At 38.3% G+C, this 21,548-nt stretch overlaps 1 pseudogene; it reads left to right on the forward strand.

The window, feature by feature from the left end:
* LOC101439997 (olfactory receptor 5F1-like) overlaps positions 1 to 21,548 on the forward strand; it is a 48,432-nt pseudogene that overhangs the window by 10,690 nt on the left and 16,194 nt on the right.

Here is a 21,548-nt window from a genome sequence, read left to right on the forward strand (position 1 = left end):
GATAACTAAGCTGTTTGACTTGTGAGTGTGGAACGGTAAGAGGCTGCAGTCTTGCCCTTAGGGACAGTGGCAGCGGCTCCAGTCCCAGGAAATGTTTAACAATGCAAGGGCTATAAACTTTAAGTATTTAGGGGAAATGCAAAAAGTAAATATGCTAAAAGCTTATCTAGAATGTCTGGAGTCCATGCTAAAAGCTTACCTAAGATGGGGAAGATATATATGCTAATTGAAGCCTATTGAGAACTGAAACAAAGGGACCATTTGGCCTTTCCTCTCTGTATAAAAGATGTTTGAAAATCTTGTTTGGGGCTCGGGATTCAAACAGAAAGCTCCCGAGTCTGGCCGGCCATCAATAAACCATTTTTCCTTCTCAAAATCATTCCTGAGTCCTGGCCTCTCTATACTCAAATAATTGAACTTCTCTTAAATTCCACAACGCTCCAAAAAGCATTATTTCCTTCCCTGCCGGACATCAGGTCGCTCAACTACTAATACTCCCCCTAATACCCACCAACAACACTGCCATTGATAGTGACCGCAGGGATAGAGCATTTGGCTCCTCTGATGCATACTGGGCACACCCCATCACCACCCACAAACCTACTATGTCTCTTTGGCTTGATGGTAAACAATTCGAAGGCCTAATAGATACAGGGTCAGATGTTACCATCTTAAAAAAGGCTGATTGGCTATCCATCTGGCCCCTTTCTCCCTCCTTAACCAACTTACAGGGCATTGGGCAAACCCAAAACCCCAAAAGAAGTTCAAAGCTCTTGACTTGGAAAAATAGGGAGGGAAATCAAGGAACTATACTGTTGTGGAATTTAAGAGAAGTTCAATTATTTGAGTATAGAGAGGCCAGGACTCAGGAATGATTTTGAGAAGGAAAAATGGTTTATTCACGGCCGGCCGGACTCGGGAGCTTTCAGTTTGAATCCCGAGCCCTGAACAAGATTTTCAAACGTCTTTTATACAGAGAGGAAAGGCCAAATGGTCCCTTTGTTTCAGTTCTCAATAGGCTTCAATTAGCATATATCTTCCACATCTTAGGTAAGCTTTTAACATGGACTCCAGACATTCTAGATAAGCCTTTAGCACATTTGGTTTTTGCATTTCCCCTAAATACTTAAAGTTTATAGCCCCCGCATTGTTAAACATTTCCTGGGACTGGAGCTGCTGCTAGTCCCCAAGGGCAGGACTGCAGCCCCCCACCGTTCCACACCCACAAGTCAAACAACTTAGTTATCTCTGAAGAGACAAAGAGCCTTCCACCCATAGCCCACATCATTCCCCCCTTTTGTCAAAGTTTACTTGCTAAGCTTTGGCATAATTATTGTTGGAGCTATGAGGTGGATGGCTGTTTGTTGTCTTGACTGATTATTTATCAGTCTTTAGTACAGCATCCAGGACTGTTTTTAGAAGGTTAGAACTTTTCATTCTGGACAGCAGAATCTTGGGCAGGGGCCTCCCGCAGTTATTCTGCTGCCACTGGCACTCACGTGGATTTCCAGTCAGGTTCCAGATCCATCTATTACTTTTATTTTACTTTTAAAGAGTTTACACCTTTAATTTAAAAGGGGTGCTGAAGGGAGACGATCTCTTTTCTGTAACTGCTTCCTGCTGGCCATGGGCTGTAGTCATTGCCTAATAAGGTGTAAAACTCTTTAATTTATTCTAACTGGAGGAAGATGGATCTGACATTCTGTACGAAGTTGGATGAAGTTTTCATATGGTTAATAAGATGTTCACTCTGAAAGAAACAAACTTAGTTAAAAATTTGGAATACCTGTTTTTAAAAGAGGACACATTGGATTACAGAGGTAGACAAGGTTAGGTGCCTATAAAGATGGCATTCCTTAAAAGCTGGTGGGAACAGCATATATATTCTTTTTTAAGTTATCCATCTTTAGAGAGAAATTGCAACAGACACTTAGCTTTGTCTGAAGACACATTCCAAGCTGTTCAATGATTGACATTCATTCGCTCTGTCAGATGCTCCTGGTGAACTGGTACTCCTTGGGCAACTGGCTTCACTCAGGATTAGAACACTAATTTGGAAATACTCTTAGTTTTCACCTGTGGGAGTGATCAGAACTACAGAATAAAGATTTTTACACCTTGGTTTTCATTGTACAATTTCTAGCAATTTTGACTTGTTCAATAGGTGACTCACCATCAGCAAGCAAGCCTCACTTTTGCTAACTGAGATTGGCTGAGACTGCCACCTTATTCTATAGACATGTTATTAACTGTTTAGAAAATGATTTTACCAGGAATTTAACATGTCTAATATACTTCTGCACTTGATCCAAAATAGAAAAGATAACATTACAATTATTAGGCATATATTTAGTACAGGAGAAAAGTACAGCACTTAATATTAACTAATGTATTACTTAATGCATAAGGATTCAGAGTTGCCATTATTAGTTTTGAGTTTCAGGTTTGTAATACTTTACATGTTATCTCTCCATGAGAGCAGGCCATAATGCCAATTGTGTTTAAGTTTTACTTACAGTCTCCTGGTATCATGGCTCCACTTAGCATGTTCTTCAACGCAGTGAGTAAGTTGCAGCATCCTTCCAGTATTCCAGAGATTTTCCAGTATTCTACTAGCCTGGTGCATAGTGCTCTCTGGCACCATGGAACAGTGCCAGTCTGGAGGCGATATCCATTGTACACTTGGCTGTACCGAGTCATTATTGGCTGCAGGAGCTTGAAACTGCAATATAGTTTCCATCGACTTCAGGAGCAGAACCAGAGACTGATATAGCACATATTTTTAATTGAGGGGTCAGTGACCAGCCTAGCCAATAACTCACATGGAGAGGCCACCTGTAATGTATACAAGGCCTGGTTCGAATGCACAAGAGTTTGACAATGTTAAAGTTTATTCCTTGTTTTATATATATTTTAAACAACTTAACGCAATACATATATCAAATGACTATTTACTTACACAATTTTACTATGAAGATAACAGTAGGTACTTTACTTTAGTAATAGAGGAAAAATATTATTTTTCATTGTTAGAATGAAAACAGAATATTTCCAATAGAATCAAGACAACTTTTTATTACCATTTACTTAAATGTGTATTTTGCAGTGGCCTTCAGACAGGTTTATTATCATGAAGTTATTTCTGCTACCAATACCAATCTAAGTTTCTTTAGTTAACAATGACTTCTACAATTAGAACTATTTAAACATTTTCAGTTTGGAAGATGTTTTACAAACTCCTTATAATTGACTATAACCGCATTGACTAGACACCTCATGTTTAAATAAACTTACTAAATTACAATTACTAATGAAAGAAATTTACTCTTTATTTAAGAGAGCATATCTACAATCTTTTTCCTTTAGCCTAATTTCACCAATGTGAACTTACAATTTTCATTACTGTAAAGATTTTGTACATATGTTAATTTAGTTTATAAATTAACTATGGGAGATTACACTCAAGTTAAATAAAATTGAAACCATAATAGTTTATTAAAGGAATGTTCTCTTTTTCCCTTACAGGAAGCTAAAAACTTCTTTTCTTTAAGTTATGAAAATTATTAATTTAAAAGCATAACTGAATACCAGGTTTTAAAACACATGCATACTGACTACCAGGTTTTAAAACACATTACACAATTACTTAATTTTTTAAAAATCATAACCCAGGAAAGATCTCTCCATAGTTTTTATGGACTTTCCTTTACTTACTGAAATTTGTTAATAGAGCCACTAATTACCTTATTTTGTTGGAAAGAAATCTTCTGGAAGAAAATAAGGCTCACCAGATTGTGGAGAAGAAAATAATTTATTCTCAATCTTGCAAGAAGGGGCGCAGAGCCAGATATGGCTGGTGCCCCGAACAAAGAAAAATGACACAATTTATAACCCTAAGCCTAGCATGCAAGCTCTTCCTCTGTTTTTCCATAGATTGGATACTTCAGAAGTTACAGCTTATCTGAGATTCAACTTTCCCACGCAAAAGTTTGATTTAACTGCTTCCTCTATCACATTCCAACCATTTTAGTTTTTACCTGCTCCCCCCTTTTTCAAATAAGGAATAGAATTTAGTGCTGAAATGGCACCAACTTAGTTAGCTCCTTCTTGGGCATCCTTCCACTGCCCATAGGACTGGCCTAAACTGGTCTCCACTGCTGTCCAACCCGGGAGTGGGAGACTGAGGCAGCAGGCCGCCAGGTTACATCAACATTTTTCTTATGTGAAAATTAACCTCATCTTTGTGTTTTTTTTTTTTTTTTTTTTTTGCAATTTATGGCTGACAAAGGTTTAAACTGGGAGATTACCAGGCAAACTGATTCTTAATTCCCTAGCCTAGTAGATAGGTTTAATCTGCCACACCTAGTCTTGCCTTAAAAGCTCTTGCAAAGAGGAGGCCCTTTCCCAATTGTTTCTATAATCAGATTTCTATGACTTTTTCATCCTGCTTAGTTCAATTTGGGCTTTAAGAATATTTATAAATATAACTGCATATTTAATTTTTAACAATTTGAATAGAACTCTTTTAAGAATTTTTATTTTTTAATTTGATATTATCCTGATGTATGAAGACATACATTGAGCTTTTTTTTTAAAAATGGGCAGACACAAAGAGTTAGACACAAACACAACTCATTGATATTACTTGTAATTTGCATTATTTTATATACTGTTTAGCTTAATTAATTAGGGGTCCAGAAATACATATTACTTATATAACTGCATATTTAACCTCAACAATTCAAGCAAATAGGCAGACATGAATAGTTTGACACAACAACATGACTTTAGTTACTTTAAACTTTTGAAAGACTTTTGAAACTCTTCTTAATTTGCACTATGACCATGCAGTTTACCACAAGAATTTTCTTTCTTACTTAATGGATTGTAATAACCAAAATGTTCTCAATGCCTTAGCACAATTTTGTTTTAGAACTTTATATTTTACCTTGAAATTAGCAGAATTTTGGATAAGCAACATGATTAATTTTATATATATTTACTGAGGCTATTTGAAGCCTCAGGGAGACAGACTGCTTTCTTTCATGAATTGCCACTCTTAGGAACACTGACCGTCAAGGCAGGAGACTTCTCCCCCTCCACCCCCCTTTTGGTTTTGGAGATAATAAAACTCCAGTGGTCATTTAAACTTATTCTATCAGGCAGCAATTTATTTAGTTTACACTTGAATTCATGAGAGAAAGGGTTACTAATACCAGAAGAGGAGACAGTGATGTCCCAGCTCTTCTCAATTATGAAATATCCATAGGCAAAGGCAAACGGTGAGGTTAGGCTTGAAGTAACCATAAACAAAGGAAAGGTTAGTGTAGAATTTACACTTAAATAATAGTTTCAGGCTAAATTCACCCAGCTATAATCTCAGTTATTGTCTTTCCACTGTTTTATAATATAAATGCATTTATAAATGATTTTAACTCTTAGTTACAGTTTTTATTAATTTTTTTTAAAACCTATTAATTTTATAACACCTTTAAATACCTTTCATTCAACTTATAACATATTAAATGAACTTAACCATTACTTTAATTTTTCCTTTAAAGTAAAAGAATAAATCTCTTGCAGTTAGTTTGAAATAAAAGGCTACTTTTCAGGATTTGATTTCTAGAACATAAAATGTTCTTTTAAAAGAGGTAAGACTCTTCTTCAAACATTGAGGATATGATGAGGTTAAAGCACAAGAAGCTATTGATAAAATATTTTCTTTGTATATTGATCTTACTCAATTTAATCATAAAAATTTCCCTTCCACAAACCTTCTACACTTTCAGTATTCATTCAGGTTCTGTCCCACACTCTACTCTTTCCAATAATCAATCATTTTATCTTAGGACAAAATCATCTTCTGTTGCCTTAACAATAAAAACACACTCCATATATCCCACATATTAAGTGACCAGGCAAACTTCTTACAACATATAATTGCCATTAATACTAAACAAGTTTGTTAAAATAATGAACTTTTCTTCTCTTTAAATACTTAGTAGCATGTAATACCAGAAACAGTTTTTTTGGAAGCAAGTTGGCAGGGGAGATTGGCTGCCGAAAAAGTTTGTTATAAAATTGCCTTTTATTATTATTATTATCAATTCAGTTTTGTTAAATAATGACTTTCTGCAATTAGCCACTTAAATACCTTAAACAATGCTTTGTAAAACTTTTATAATTATTTATACCCTTAAGACAGATTTTACCTTCACAGAACACATTCTCTCACTTAAGGTTACTACAATACCTTCTAAGAACCTGAGCAGAATGCAAACGTATTTTGGCTTTGACACCCTAAGGAGGGAACTTTACTGCATTTATTCTGATTCTGCTTTTCACCTCCTTCACTTCCCCCCCTTCCAGGCAGTCGGGTGCACAACAAACAGGAATGCGGCTTATGAATAGAAGGGTGGACTCACTGGAAAGGGGCAAGCTGCTCCCCGATTTCCAGCTTTCAGCCAAAATGGGCAGACAGAACCTACTCAAATTTGGCAACTCTCCCAGGAACCCAGCCGCCCCGACTGGGACATTCCCAACAAACTTGGGTGCTTGGCGTGGACACAGATGGCCTCCAAGCCCCGGCAAAGGGCCAGACCAGAGACAAGACAGCAGAACATGCACAAACATCTAGACTCCTCAGCTTTTGCCCCAGAATCATTTCACCCCCTTGCCAATGGCAAGGGAGGGCGCCAGCTCAGCTGTAATTCTACTTTATGTAAGGACACAACTCCAACACTAACATTGAGCTGACACAGACAGAAGCACAAAGCTCACTAATCTGACTCACAAGTTTATATATTTATTTTCACCACGGCTGCCCCCACAGCCATCACAAACCTCAGAACACTTAACATTTGGTATAAAGCGAATTCATTCACAAATTAGCACCATAACAAAAGATTTCAGCTAGACTTTTCCACTGTTTAAACTTTACATCCAGACCAAGCTCCACCAGAAAAGCCGATCCATTTTCCTGTAACCAAGTTTTGTTTTCCTTAATCTAGACCAATTTCCAGGATATTAGGACTTGAACCTATAAATACCCTTCCTATTAAAATCGAGACTCCACTCCTTTAGTGGATATAAGACCAGTACCAGATTCTAACATGCAGTTAGACAAACCCAAAACACCAGGGCTTTTCCCCGGTTTTCCTCCTTTTCCCAAGCCTAGAGAGAACGGCTTCCCCCCAGCCTTCTGGGGCTACTAGGGTTCTCTCGGGAGGTGATCAGCCTCCCCTTCCTAGCAATTAAACTAGGGCCTTCCAGACTGTGCTCACCCGGGGAGTCTTACCTTCTTCCATGTTCGGAGTTCTTTTTCGTTCCCAGAATCTTTCTCTTCAGACCTTCCATTGCCCTCGATTTTTGTCGGGAAGATTCTGGTGGAGCCCACATCTTTTCTGGATTAAATTTAATCCAGGGGCTCCCAGATTTGGGGTTCACCCAAGTCCTCCCGGCTTCCTCGGGGATTTGGAAGGGGCAGCAAAATGCTACCGTCTCTGGCCTTCCTTTGTTGTCCCTTCATGGTCGCCAAAAATGTTGTGGAATTTAAGAGAAGTTCAATTATTTGAGTATAGAGAGGCCAGGACTCAGGAATGATTTTGAGAAGGAAAAATGGTTTATTGATGGCCGGCCAGACTCGGGAGCTTTCTGTTTGAATCCCGAGCCCTGAACAAGATTTTCAAACGTCTTTTATACAGAGAGGAAAGGCCAAATGGTCCCTTTGTTTCAGTTCTCAATAGGCTTCAATTAGCATATATCTTCCACATCTTAGGTAAGCTTTTAGCATGGACTCCAGACATTCTAGATAAGCCTTTAGCACATTTGGTTTTTGCATTTCCCCTAAATACTTAAAGTTTATAGCCCCCGCATTGTTAAACATTTCCTGGGACTGGAGCTGCTGCTAGTCCCCAAGGGCAGGACTGCAGCCCCCCACCGTTCCACACCCACAAGTCAAACAACTTAGTTATCTCTGAAGAGACAAAGAGCCTTCCACCCATAGCCCACATCAATACAGCTCTATGTCTTCCAACGGCTCCCTGTCAATCTGTGGGGATGAGACTTACTTGCCCAAATGGGACTCTGTATGGGTAGCCCCAATGATATAGTCACAGCTCAAATGCTTTCCCAGGGATTTAAGCCAGGAAAAGGCTTAGGAAAGCTTGAGACAGGCATTACTCAACCCATACCAGCCACAGGACACACCCACAAAAAAGATCTGGGAAATTTAGCCTAGGGGTCATTGATCTTCCTATACTCCATGCAGACCAAATCACCTGGCTTTCAGATGAACCTGTATGGGTCGATCAATGGCCTTTATCCGTAGACAAGCTACAGGCCACCCAGCAGTTAGTGCAGGAACAGCTAGTGACAGGACATATTACAGAAAGTGACTCTCCCAGGAATACTCCTATTTTTGTCATTAAAAAGAAATCTGGAAAATGGTGATTATTGCAAGACTTAAAAGCAGTAAACAAAACAATGATACCTATGGGAGCTTTGCAGCCTGGTCTTCCAACCCCTGTAGCCATCCCCTTTGGATATTATAAAATTATCATAGATCTAAAAGATTGTTTCTTTACTATCCTATTATACCCGGTGGATCAAAAACGCTTTGCATTTAGCCTCCCCTCTGTGAATTTCAAAGAACCTATGAGGAGATATCACTGGAAGGTTTTACCCCAAGGCATGACAAACAGCCCTACCTTATGTCAAAAATTTGCGGCTACCGCCATAAGAGAAGTAAGGGCAATGTGGAAAGACCTTTATGTTATTCACTACATGGATGGCATTTTAATGGTTGGTAAAAAGGAACAAGATGTCCTAACATGTTACCATATGAAAACAGCCTTAAAGGCACACGGGCTTCAAATTGCCCCTGATAAAGTGTTGTAGAATTTGAGAGAAGTTCAATTATTTGAGTATAGAGAGGCCAGGACTAAGGAATGATTTTGAGAAGGAAAAATGGTTTATTGATGGCCGGCCGGACTCGGGAACTTCTGATTGAATCCCGAGCCCTGAACAAGATTTTCAAATGTCTTTTATACAGAGAGGAAAGGCCAAATGGTCCCTTTGTTTCAGTTCTCAGTAGGCTTCAATTAGCATATATATCTTCCCCATCTTAGGTAAGCTTTTAGCATGGACTCCAGATATTCTAGATAAGCTTTTAGCACATTTACTTTTTGCATTTCCCCTAAATACTTAAAGTTTATAGCCCTTGCATTGTTAAACTGTTTCCTGGGACTGGAGCCTGTTGCCATTGTTCCTAAGGGCAGGACTGCAGCCTCTTACCGTTCCACACCCACAGCCTTCAGCTTAGGTTATCTCTGAAGAGACAAAGAGCCTTCCACCCATAGCCCACATCAACAGGAATAAGGTTCATATGGACAACACTTAAGATTGAGGGCTTGGCTTATATCAAGCTATATAACTTTCAAGATGTTCAAAAGACCCTGTCTGTTAGCATACTTGACCATAATCCATCTTTACCTTCTGACCAGGTTATGTTAATAAACAGGTAGAACTTGAATTATATACTTGCCTTGTTTCTTATGCAAATTTTTTGCATGTACTTTCAGAGAAGCCTTAGAGTACAACAGTATACCTGACAAGGAAATTTAGTTGTTTGTTTCTCTGGTATACAGCATTTTCCTAAAAAAAAAAAAAAATGCAGTGCTGCCATAACTCCCCATTTTCTTAAAGAAATTGTGAATTTAAAAGACAGTAATACATAGCATACAGGATTCCTATGTATCCTCTCACTACCAACCCTTCGTTATTGTGGAATATTTGTTACAAATGTGGAAAGAACATTTTCAAAATATTACTGTTAGCTGTAGCAACATTTGGTGTACTTTTCCTACTAACAGTTCTATTATTAACACCATTTATTAGTATTGTGTTTTTGTTATAGGTCATGTGAGAACATTCCCATATTTATTTATTTGTTTTTTAATTTTGAAAAAATACTTATATTACATAAATGTTACATAAAAAATGTAGGGGATTCACATATGTCCCATTCCCTATCCATCCCCACACCTTCCCACAATAACAACATGCTTCATTAGTGTGGTACATTTGTTACAATTGATGAATGCTTATTGGAGTATTGCCACTAAGTATAGATTATACTAAGCATAGATTATAGTTTATATTTTAGTTTAAACTCTCTCCCACACATTTTTGTAAATTATTACACAATATTTATTGGCTTATATCTGTCACTGCAACATCATTCAGGACAATTCCAATGTCCCAAAAATGCAACCTTATTATACACACACACACATGCACATATATATTTTAAAGATACTTAAGTTACAAAAATATTACATTAAAAATATAGGGAATTCCCATTCTCATATTTTTGCAGTTAACCACAGTCCATTATCCACAACAGGTTTTGCTCTAGTATACACTCCTGTGCCTTTTATAGTCTATCCAAAATGTTCACTTATTGACTCTCAGTTTCACCATAGAGTTGTGTTGTCTGTCAAATTTACAAAGTTTTCATAGCTCCAAGAGGAAAAATCCCGTACCCCATCATACTCACCTATTGTTGAAACTTCATATTGGTATAGTACCATCTTTGCCATTGCTGTAAAAAATTTCAATATTACTAATAACTATAGACCATAAGTTACATTAGTTATAATATCCTTGTCTGTCATATTCTAAATACATGTATTATTGAGTTACATTTGCACTAGTTCACAGAAAATTATTCTTGTATTTTTACTATTAATCACAATCTTCATCTACCACCAAGTTCTCTATGTTACACTGCCTTTAAGTTATTTTCTCATTCTTTCTATTTAAATTTATGTCCTCAGACCATGCCTATCAGCCACTGTCACCTTTATACATCAGCAGTGTTAAACTCATTATACTGTGTTACCATCAAATTTATCCATTTCTATACATTTACAATCAACCTTATTAAAAATTCTTCATACATTAAACATCAGCTACCCCTTCTAAGCTCTCAATCTACCACATAGTATCATATGCAGGCTAAAAGCATTTTTGTCTAATATGGTTAAATTTTCTCAGAATTTTCATCAATATAAAAGTGAAAATAAAACTGGTACTGAACACTTTCATCTGGCAATAAGTGATTGAAATGGTTAATTTCAAAGAAGAGCTATGCCTTAACTGAAAAACAAATTTGCAGATGTGTGCATTCCGTATGGAAAATAATCTCTACAAACTATTATTCTGTGTTGTTGACATACCTGTAGGTTAGAGGACACAACATAAGGACCACCAATGTGTAAACCACAGAGGCCAAGTTGAACCGGATACTTTGGGGTTAGGCACACATCAGAGGAAGAGGAATATGTGTGGAATATAGTGATGGCAGTAAGGTGGGAGGGACAGGTAGAGTAGACTTTGTGGCACCCACTGACTGAATGCTTCTACAGGATGGTGACAATGATGAACACATAAGAGGAGAGATTGATTGACCTGGCCCGCAGGTCAAATGAACCGGCACCTGAAAGAGGGAGTGGGAATTGGGGGACAAGAGGTGGAGAAACAGAGACAAGACAGGATTCTGATCAAGTCTCCATTTATTGAGGGTAGAGCATCAGAATATATACTAAGGGGAGGGTATTAGCAGGGGGCGATAGGCTGATGAAGCGGCTCTTCCATATAAGGCAATAAAATGCTGTTACACCACTTGCTATAGGTTGTGAGTCTTCAATGCTGGTCATGGCTTCAACATCTTGTAGTGCATGCACGACACTTTTTGCCTGGGAAACTGGGTAAAGGGGAAGAAGAAGGTGGAAGCACAGGGGTGGAGTAGGCGTACTTATGAAAACTGCCATGTTGCTGGAGACCGCAAATGCACGTAGCTCCGGGTGGCTCCCCACAGGTTCCCCTTCATTATTATATTTTATGAAGCACCCTGAGTTCGGGGGAACTGTGCCTGTTTTAGGCCGAGGCATGCAAACGGTTAGGCGGATTGCCTTATCCGTCATGGAGAATGCAACAGCGGCGAAAAGCTGCGTCTCTGTCTTAGGTGGCTCTGCCTTGGAACCGATCATGCCCAGTTGCCCATCATTGGCTATCCAGTTCATCACCTCAGAACCTGACAGGGTTCATATGTATTTGAGAACCGCTGCCAGCAGTCAGGGTGCTCCCATTTTGGTTATAATGTGTGGAGGCCAGAGGGAGGTGCGGTACGCATCGCGTTCTCTTACTGTGGTTTCATAATGGAGGTTTGGGGAGGTGAAAGCAAGAGGGAGAGAGAGAAACATGAGGGAGCTGTAGCAAGGATGGGCTCTTCAGTCGCAAGCAGCTGGTGCTGGCGGATGTGGTGTGAGGCGTTGGCCGATACACTCTTAGGTTGTACTAAAGACTCGGAGTGCCGGTGTCACAGAAGGATTCCAGGGGGCTGTACAGCTGCATGGGTTTTAGCATTGGTTGCTCTCCTGCAAGAAAGCAGAGTTCATTCAGGGAGCGTTCTCTACCCTGGATACATTGTTATTATCTATTTGTTTTACCAATAGCTCCGGCAGCCACCTGGCTGCATCTAGTTCTTTGGAATAGATGCAAACTGATCCTCTGCCCCACATTAGGATGGGATAGGGTCCATGCCAAGTATTATCCATTGGGTCTTTCCATAGGACTGTGGCATGTTTTGTGCTGGTATTAGGGTGCCAGAAGCGGTCAGCCGCAGAATGTCCTTTTTGATCTAAGCTTAAAAAATTTAGAATAAAGAGAGAGTGGGATAATAGATTTTTGGGTGATCCTTTGATGGGGTACCACTCCCCCTTTTTAAATTTTTCTATGATATTTTTAGAGACAGATGTGCTCTTTCGACTATACCATGGCCTTGGGGGTTATATGGAATGCCTGTGATGTGTTTTATGCCCAGATGTTGGCAGAAGGTGGCAAACATGTGACTGGTATAACCGGGCCCATTATCTGTTTTTATTTGTTGTGGGATTCCTAATACTGACATGGCAGTTAACACATGGGCAATAACGTTTTTTCCTGCTTCCCCTGTTTGTGGGGTGGTGAAAATAAAGCCGCTAAAGGTATCAACAGTAACATGCACCTATTGTAGATTACCAAATTCAGGAATATGAGTTACGTCCATTTGCCAGAGGGCATTGGGTATGAGACCTCAAGGATTCACTCCTAAATGAGGTGTAGGTAAAAAGGGTTTTTTTTTACACAGGAAGGGCATTCTTTAACAATCTGACGAGCCTGTTCTCTGGTAATTTGGAACATAAGCCTTAAAGTATGTGCATTAGTATGATGTAATTGGTGAGCTTTAACAGCCTTGTTAAGGTTATCCGAGTTGTTATGCATGCCCTGGTTAACAAAGCACAGTAGTCTAGTGGCTTGATCAGCTAAATGATTTCCTAGGGTAAGGGGACAGGGAAGATTGGAATGAGCTCTAAGGTGACCAATAAAAAATGGGTGATTTCTTTTTTGAATAAGAGATTGTAGTTATGTAAATAAGGTTGTCGCTTCCGAGACATTCTTTATTTGAGCGGCAGTTTCAAGCAAAGGGACTGACTGAGCTATATAAGCGCTATCTGTGAAGAGATTGAAAGAGGCATCTCAGAATGCAGAGAATACAGCTATGACAGCTTGTAGGTCTGTAAGCTGCTCAGATTTGGAGTGGGTTTGAAACCAGACAGTTTTGTTATTAAAGACATAAGCAGCCATTCCTGAAGAGGACCCATCGTTGAATATTGATAGAGCTCCAGTGATGGGTTGGAGAGAAGTGGTGAAAGGGAAAATGAAGTCATGCGTACTCAAAAATTGTAGTAGCTTATCACTGGGGTAATGGTTATCTATTTGTCTGGCATAAGATGCACAAGCAATAGGCCAGCTGTCAGTTGTCTGCAACAGCCAGCTGATTTGTTCCTTAGTATAGGGCTGAATAATGGTATCGGGTTCCTTACCAAAATTACGTTTGCCTTGTTCTCTCCCTAGGCGGACAATATCTGTGACAGCTTGGTAGTAAGGATAAATTACTTTAGCAGGTGACGTGGGTAAGTGCACACACATTATGGGGGCTGTTTGCCAGAATACTGCCGTGGGAGTGAAAGAAGTTTTATATATGACAAAAAACAAGGGTTGGCTATAGTCCATGGTAGTGACAAATTGTGATTGTATAGCTTGCTCGACTATTTTAAGGGCTTGGCGTCCTTCCGGAGTAAGACTTCTAGGGGAGTTAGGGTTAGAGTCTCCTTGTAATATGTTAAATAGGGGTTTTAAGCCTCCTGCGGTTAATTTTAAGTAGGGAGGGAGCCAATTTATGTTGCCTAAAAGCTTTTGGAAGTCGTTTAGGATTTTTAGTCTATCTAGTCTGAGGTTGGCCTTCTGGGTGGTTATTTTATTTCCTGCCATAGGAAACCCCAGGTAGGTATAAGGGTCTTGTAATCGTACTTTCGATGTGGGCTATGGGTGGAAGGCTCTTTGTCTCTTCAGAGATAACCCAAGCTGAAGGCTGTGGGTGTGGAATGGTAAGAGGCTGCAGTCCTGCCCTTAGGAACAATGGCAACAGGCTCCAGTCCCAGGAAACAGTTTAACAATGCAAGGGCTATAAACTTTAAGTATTTAGGGGAAATGCAAAAAGTAAATATGCTAAAAGCTTATCTAGAATATCTGGAGTCCATGCTAAAAGCTTACCTAAGATGTGGAAGATAGATATGCTAATTGAAGCCTATTGAGAACTGAAACAAAGGGACCATTTGGCCTTTCCTCTCTGTATAAAAGACGTTTGAAAATCTTGTTCAGGGCTTGGGATTCAAACAGAAGTTCCCGAGTCCGGCCGGCCGTCAATAAACCATTTTTCCTTCTCAAAATCATTCCTGAGTCCTGGCCTCTCTATACTCAAATAATTGAACTTCTCTCAAATTCTACAACATTTTTGGCGACCATGAAGGGACAACAAAGGAAGGCCAGAGACGGTAGCATTTTGCTGCCCCTTCCAAATCCCTGAGGAAGTTGGGAGGACTTGGGTGAACCCCAAATCTGGGTGCCCCTGGATTAAATTTAATCCAGAAAAGATGTGGGCTCCACCAGAATCTTCCCGACAAAAATCGAGGGCAATGGAAGGTCTGAAGAGAAAGATTCTGGGAACGAAAAAGAACTCCGAACATGGAAGAAGGTAAGACTCCCCGGGTGAGCACAGTCTGGAAAACCCTAGCTTTAATTGCTAGGAAGGGGAGGCTGATCACCTCCCGAGAGAACCCTAGTAGCCCCAGAAGGTTAGGGGGAAGCCATTCTCTCTAGGCTTGGGAAAAGGAGAAAAACCGGGGAAAAGCCCTGGTGTTTTGGGTTTGTCTAACTGCATGTTAGAATCTGGTACTGGTCTTATATCCACTAAAGGAGTGGAGTCTTGATTTTAATAGGAAGGGTTGTTTATAGGTTCAAGTCCTAATGTCCTGGAAATTGGTCTGGATTTAAAAAAACAAACAAACTTGGTTACAGAAAAATGGATCGGCTTTTCTAGTGGAGCTTGGTCTGGGTGAAAAGTTAAATAGTGGAAAAGTCTAGCTGAAATCTTTTGTTATGGTGCTAATTTGTGGATGAATTCACTTTATACCACATGTTAAGTGTTCTGAGGTTTGTGATGGCTGTGGGGGCAGCCATGGTGAAAATAAATATATAAACTTGTGGGCCAGATTAGTGACCTTTGTGCTTCTGTCTGTGTCAGCTCAGTGCTAGTGTTGGAGTTGTGTCCTTATGTAAAGTAGAATTACAGCTGAGCTGGAGCCCTCCCTTGCCATTGGCAAGGGGGTGAAATGATTCTGGGGCAAAAGCTGAGGAGTCTGGATGTTTGTGGAGTCTAGATGTTTGTGCATGCTCTGCTGTCTTGTCTCTGGTCTGGCCCTTTGCCGGGGCTTGGAGGCCATCTGTGTCCACGCCAAGCACCCAAGTTTGTTGGGAATGTCCCAGTCAGGGTGGCTGGGTTCCTGGGAGAGTTGCCAAATTTGAGTAGGTTCTGTCTGCCCATTTTGGCTGAAAGCTGGAAAGGGGGGAGTGCCTTGCCCCTTTCCAGTGAGTCCACCCTTCTATTCATAAGCCGCATTCCTGTTTGTTGTGCACCCGAATGCCTGGAAGGGGGGGAAGTGAAGGGGGTGAAAAGCAGAATCAGAATAAATGCAGTAAAGTTCCCTCCTTAGGGTGTCAAAGCCAAAATACGTTTGCATTCTGCCCAGGCTCTTAGAAGGTATCGTAGTAACTTTAAGTAAGAGAATGTGTTCTGTGAAGGTAAAATTTGTCTTAAGGGTATAAATAATTATAAAAGTTTTACAAAGCATTGTTTAAATTAAGGTATTTAAATGGCTAATTGCAGAAAGTCATTATTTAACAAAACTGAATTGATAATAATAATAATAAAAGGCAATTTTATAACAAACTTATTCAGCAGCCAGTCTCCCCTGCCAACTTGCTTCCAAAAAAACTGTTTCTGATATTACTTGCTACTAAGTATTTAAAGTGAGGAAAAGTTCATTATTTTAACAAGCTTGTTTAGTATTAATGGCAATTAGATGTTGTAAGAAGTTTGCCTGGTAACTTAGTATGTGGGATATATGGAATGTGTTTTTATTGTTAAGGAAACAGAAGATGATTTTGTCCTAAGATAAAATGATTGATTATTGGAAAGAGTAGAGTGTGGGAAAAAAAACCCTGAATGAATACTGAAAGTGTAGAAGGTTTGTGGAAGGAAAATTTTTATGATTAAAATTGAGTAAGATCAATATACAAAGAAAATCTTTTATAAATAGCTTTTTGTGCTTTAACTTCATCATTTCCTCAGTGTTTGAAGAAGAGTCTTACAAGACTCTTTTAAAAGAACATTTATGTTCTAGAAATCAAATCCTGAAAAGTAGTTTCTTATTTCAAACTAACTGCAAGAGATTTATTCTTTTACTTTAAAGGAGAAATAAAGTAATGGTTAAGTTCATTTAATATGTTATAAGTCGAATGAAAGGTATTTAAAGGTGTTATAAAATTAATAGGTTTTTAAAAAATTAATAAAAACTGTAACTAAGAGTTAAAATCATTTATAAATGCATTTATATTATAAAACAGTGGAAAGACAATAACTGAAATTATAGCTGGGTGAATTTAGCCTGAAACTACTATTTAAGTGTAAATTCTAAACTAACCTTTCCTTTGTTTATGGTTACTTCAAGCCTAACCTCACCCTTTGCCTTTGCCTATGGTTATTTCATAATTGAGAAGAGCTGGGACATCACTGTCTCCTCTCCTGGTATTAGTAACCCTTTCTCTCATGAATTCAAGTGTAAACTAAATAAATTGCTGCCTGATGGAATAAGGTTAAATGACCACTGGAATTTTATTATCTCCAAAATCAAAAGGGGGGTGGAGGGGGAGAAGTCTCCTGCCTTGACGGTCAGTGTTCCTAAAAGTGGCAATTCATGAGAGAAAGCAGTCTGTCTCCCTGAGGCTTCAAATAGCCTCAGTAAATATATATAAAATTAATCTTGTTGCTTATCCAAAATTCTGCTAATTTCAAAGTAAAATATAAAGTTCTAAAACAAAATGGTACTAAGGCATTGAGAACATTTTGGTTATTACAATCCATTAAATAAGAAGTAAAATTCTTGTGGTAAACTGCATGGTCATAGTGCAAATTAAGAAGAGTTTCAAGAGTCTTTGAAATGTTTTGCAGTCACACTTGTTTTGTAAGAATTAGAAGTTTAAAGTAACTAAAGTCATGTTGTTGTGTCAAACTATTCATGTCTACCTATTTGCTCAAATTGTTGAGGTTAAATATGCAGTTATAAGTAATATATATTTCAGGACCCCAAATTAAGCTAAAAAGTATATAAAATAATGCAAATTATAAATAATATCAATGAGTTTTGTTTCTGTGTCTAACTCTTTGTGTCTGCCCATTTGCTCAGTGTATGTCTTCATACATCAGGATAATATCAAATTAACAAATGAAAATTCTTAAAAGAGCCCTTTTCAAATTGTTAATTGAATATGCAGTTATATATGTAAATAAATATTCTTAAAGCCCAAATTAAACTAAGCAGGATGAAAAAGTCATAGAAATCTGATTATAGAAACAATTGGGAAAGGGCCTCCTCTTTGCAAGAGCTTTAAAGGCAAGACTAGGTGTAGCAGATTAAATCTATCTACTAGGCTAGGGAATTAAGAATCAGTTTGCCTGGTAATTTACAGTTTAAACCTTTTGTCAGCCACAAAATGCAAAAAAACAAAGATTAGGTTAATTTTCACATAAGAAAAATGTTGATGTAACCTGGCGGCCTGCTGCCTCAGTCTCCCACTCCCGGGTTGGACAGCAGTGGAGGAGACCAGTTTAGGCCAGTCCTATGGGCAGTGGAAGGATGCCCAAGAAGTAGCTAACTAAGTTGGTGCCATTTCAGCACTAAATTCTATTCCTTATTTGACAAAGGGGAGCAGGTAAAAACTAAAATGGTTGGAATGTGATAGAGGAAGCAGTTAAATCAAACTTTTGCATGGGAAAGTTAAATCTCAGATAAGCTGTAACTTCTGAAGTATCCAATCTATGGAAAAACAGAGGAAGAGCTTGCATGCTAGGCTTAGGGGTATAAATTGTGTCATTTTAATTTGTTCGTGGCACCAGCCATATCTGGCTCTGCACCCCTTCTTGCAAGATTGAGAATAAATTATTTTCTTCTCCACAATCTAGTGAGCGTTATTTTCTTCCAGAAGATTTCTTTCCAACAAAATAAAGGTAATTAGTGGCTCTATTAACAAATTTCAGTAAGTAAAGGAAAGTTCATAAAAATTATGGAGAGATCTTTCCTGGGTTATGATTTTAAAAAATTAAGTAATTGTGTAATGTGTTTTAAAACCTGGTAGTCAGTATGCATGTGTTTTAAAACCTGGTAGTCAGTATGCTTTTAAATTAATAATTTTCAGAACTTAAAGAAAAGAAGTTTTTAGCTTCCTGTAAGGGAAAAAGAGAACATTCCTTGCATAAACTATTATGGTTTCAATTTTATTTAACTTGAGTGTAATCTCCCATAGTTAATTTATAAACTAAATTAACATTATGTACGAAATCTTTTGAGTAATGAAAATTGTAAGTTCACATTGGTGAAATTAGGCTAAAGGAAAAAGATTGTATATATGCTCTCTTAAATAAAGAGTAAATTTCTTTGGTAATTGTAATTTAATAAGTTTAGTTAAACATGAGGTGTCTAGTCAACGTGGTTATAGTCAATTATAAGGAGTTTGTAAAACATCTGCCAAACTGAAAATATTTAATAGTTCTAGTTCTAGAGAAGTCATTGTTAACGGAAACTTAGATTGGTATTGGTAGCAGAAATAACTTAATGATAATAAAACCTGTCTGAAGGCCACCGCAAAGTACATATTTAAGTAAATGGTAATAAAAAGTTATCTTGATTATATTGGAAGTCTTCTGTTTTCATTTTAACAATGAAAAATAATATTTTTTCCTCTATTACTAAAGTACCTACTGTTATCTTCATAGTAAAATTGTGTAAGTAAACAGTCATTTGATATATGTGTTGCGTTAAGTTGTTTAAAATATATATAAAAACAAGGAATAAACTTTAACATTGTCAAACTCTTGTGCATTCAAACCAGGCCTTGAATACATTACAGGTGGCCTCTCCATGTGAGTTATTGGCTAGGCTGGTCACTGACCCCTCAATTAAAATATGTGCTATATCAGTCTCTGGTTCTGCTCCTGAAGTCGATGGAAACTATATTGCAGTTTCAAGCTCCTGCAGCAGCCAATAATGACTCGGTACAGCCAAGTGTACAATGGATATCGCCTCCAGACTGGCACTGTTCCATAGTGCTAGAGAGCACTATGCACCAGGCTAGTGGAATACTGGAAAATCTCTCTAAGATGAAGGATGCTGCAACTTGCTCACTGCGTTGAAGAACATGCTAAGTGGAGCCATGATACCAGGATACTGTAAGTGAAACTTAAACACAATTGGCATTTTGGCCTGCTCTCATGGAGAGATAACATGTAAGGTATTACAAACCTGAAACTCAAAACTAATAATTGCAACTTTGAATCCTTATGCATTAAGTAATACATTAGTTAATATTAAGTGCTGTACTTTTATCCTGTACTAAATATATCCTAATAATTGTAATGTTATCTTTTCTATTTTGGATCAAGTGCAGAAGTATATTAGACATGTTAAATTCCTGGTAAAATCATTTTCTAAACAGTTAATAACATGTCTATAGAATAAGGTGGCAGTCTCAGCCAGTCTCAGTCAAGTTCTATATTTTACTGTACTCTGCTGTGTAGCAAAGGTGAGGCTTGCTTGCTGATGTTGAGTCACCTATTGAACAAGTCAAAATTGCTAGAAATTGTACAATTAAATCCAAGGTGTAAAAAAAAAAAAACTTTATTCTGTAGTTCTAATCACCCCACAGGTGAAAACCAAGAGAATTTCCAACTTAGTGTTCTAATCCTGGGTGAAGCCAGTTGCCCAAGGAGTGCCATTTCACCAGGAGCATCTGACAGAGCGAATGAGTGCCAATCATTGAACAGCTTGGAATGTGTTCAGACAAAACTAAGTGTCTGTTGCAATTTTTCTCTAAAGATAAATAACTTAAAAAAAAAAAAAAGAAATATATATGCTGTTCCCACCAGCTTTTAAAAGGAGTGCCATCTTTATAGGCACCTAACCTTGTCTACCTCTGTAATCCAATGTCCTCTTTTAAAAACAGGTCCAAATTTTTAATTAAGTTTGTTTCTTTCAGAGTGAACATCTTATTAACCATATGAAAACTTCATCCAACTTCATACAGAATGCCAGATCCATCTTCCTCCAGTTAAAATAAATTAATAAGAGTTTTACACCTTATTAGGCAATGACTACAGCCCATGGCCAGCAGGAAGCAGTTACAGAAAAAGAGATCGTCTCCCTTCAGCACCCCTTTTAAATTAAAGGTGTAAACTCTTTAAGAGTAAAATAAAAGTAATAGATGGATCTGGAACCTGACTGGAAATCCACGTGAGTGCCAGTGGCAGCAGAATAACTGCAGGAGGCCCCTGCCTAAGATTCTGCTGTCCAGAATGAAAAGTTCTAAACTTCTAAAAACAGTCCTGGATACTGTACTAAAGACTGATAAATAATCAATCAAAACAACAAACAGCCATCCACCTCATAGCTCCAACAATAATTATGCCAAAGCTTAGCAAGTTAAACTTTGGCAAAGGGGGGAATGATGCGGGCTATGGGTGGAAGGCTCTTTGTCTCTTCAGAGATAACCTAAGCTGAAGGCTGTGGGTGTGGAAAGGTAAGAGGCTGCAGTCCTGCCCTTAGGGACAATGGCAACAGGCTCCAGTCCCAGGAAACAGTTTAACAATGCAAGGGCTATAAACTTTAAATATTTAGGGGAAATGCAAAAAGTAAATATGCTAAAAGCTTATCTAGAATATCTGGAGTCCATGCTAAAAGCTTACCTAATATGTGGAAGATATATGTGCTAATTGAAGCCTATTGAGAACTGAAACAAAGGGACCATTTGGCCTTTCCTCTCTGTATAAAAGA

Source organism: Dasypus novemcinctus, chromosome 10 (assembly GCF_030445035.2).
Source record: "Dasypus novemcinctus isolate mDasNov1 chromosome 10, mDasNov1.1.hap2, whole genome shotgun sequence".
Classification (NCBI taxonomy): domain Eukaryota; kingdom Metazoa; phylum Chordata; class Mammalia; order Cingulata; family Dasypodidae; genus Dasypus; species Dasypus novemcinctus.